Source organism: Cicer arietinum, chromosome 6, assembly GCF_000331145.2.
Source record: "Cicer arietinum cultivar CDC Frontier isolate Library 1 chromosome 6, Cicar.CDCFrontier_v2.0, whole genome shotgun sequence".
Lineage (NCBI taxonomy): Eukaryota > Viridiplantae > Streptophyta > Magnoliopsida > Fabales > Fabaceae > Cicer > Cicer arietinum.
This window is the reverse complement of record NC_021165.2, coordinates 61,364,812-61,366,389: the sequence shown is the minus strand read 5'-3', so window position 1 is coordinate 61,366,389 and position 1,578 is coordinate 61,364,812.

The following is a 1,578-nucleotide window of genomic DNA, read 5'->3' as shown; positions in this document are numbered from 1 at the left end:
TAATAATAATAATAATAATAATAATAAAATATATATTTCTCTTCGTGTTGGACCAACATTAAAATCATAAATTTATATGTATAAGTGAATCATAAATTATAAGTTAAATTATATGTGTTTCATTCTTTTTTACTCAATTATATGTATTTCACGAATATTAATATTTTGATGTATCTATTTTCTAAAAAGGAAGCTATATTGTTTAAGATGGATATTGGGAAGGAATATAGAATAACAATAAAACTTAAAGAAACTGCTGATACATAATTTTCAATATATTTTTAATAAAAAAATTATAGATTTTTAATTAAAAAATTATATAGATCATTAACAATTCTCTATAAAAAACTTTTGAGATTTTTCTTTATTTCTCTTTAATTTTTTTTTTTAATTTTCAACTGCATTAATTCTTTTATTTATCAACATTAATTCCTCTAATTATATTACGTCTTTTTATACAATTTATAATAATAATAAGAAACATATATTAAAACTCTCTTCTATAATATAGTCGTTTTCTTAATGATGTCAATATGCTAAGTATTGCAAGACCTTTTCTAGCCTTTTGCTATCTCTTTTGTAGTCTTTTTTCTTTAGCTAGTTTGTTTGTAGTTTTCTTTTTCTTTTATTATTCTTTTTTATTTTTCTAATGTATCAAAGAAGAAAACAAAAAGGAAGTCCTTTTAGTGGAGCAAATGTGAATTTTACCTCTTTCCATCTCTACACCCGATTATTTGAAAAAATCCGTATCCGCATAACGTGTGAAATTTAAGTCTCCATCTATACTAGTGGTAGGGTTCAAATTTTCCCATCCCACAATCATTCATATATATAAAATAATAAATTTAAAAGTCATATTTATTGTAATTAATATAATAAAATAATTATTATTGTACAATAATGAAATATTAAAATTATATTTTCAATAAAGAAGAGATTATAATTTTTAATATTTAAAAAAATATTAAATAGATTGAATATGTACATGTATATAAACATTAAAAATAGCAACAATAATACTAGCGGGCAGACACGAAGGTCATTGCGGAGTCGATATTAACATCTCCAAATTCGTCTCTATTTTCAAGTGTTAATTTAAAAGAAAATATGCGTCTACATCTGATCAAAGTGAACTTTTCAACTCGAATCAAAACAAATCCAAATAAATATTCTCGAAAAACATATTTTGTTGTCATTCCTATCCTACAAAAGGCAAATTAATTTAGTTCCCTACTCTACACAAATTCTTGCCCCCACACACAAATGTAACATCCATTTCCATGCACACTTCCTTTTTTCTTCTGAAAAGTGGTAACGCCTTGAAGATACACAAGAGTCACTAGTTATTTGCTTTTCAAATAAGCGAAATTGTGCCCAATCATGTCCTATTGGGCCAACTAGAGTTCATTACTTTCCTTCTTCTTTATCTTTTTGTTACAAAATATCCTTTTCTTTTTCGTTTTTGGTACAAAAAATATCCTTCTTCTAGTAATGGGAAGAGTGTGTAGGTGTATGTAACCACATTTCTTTGCATTGCATTTTAGATTCGATTGTGTGAAAAAGAAGAATGCCACCTCA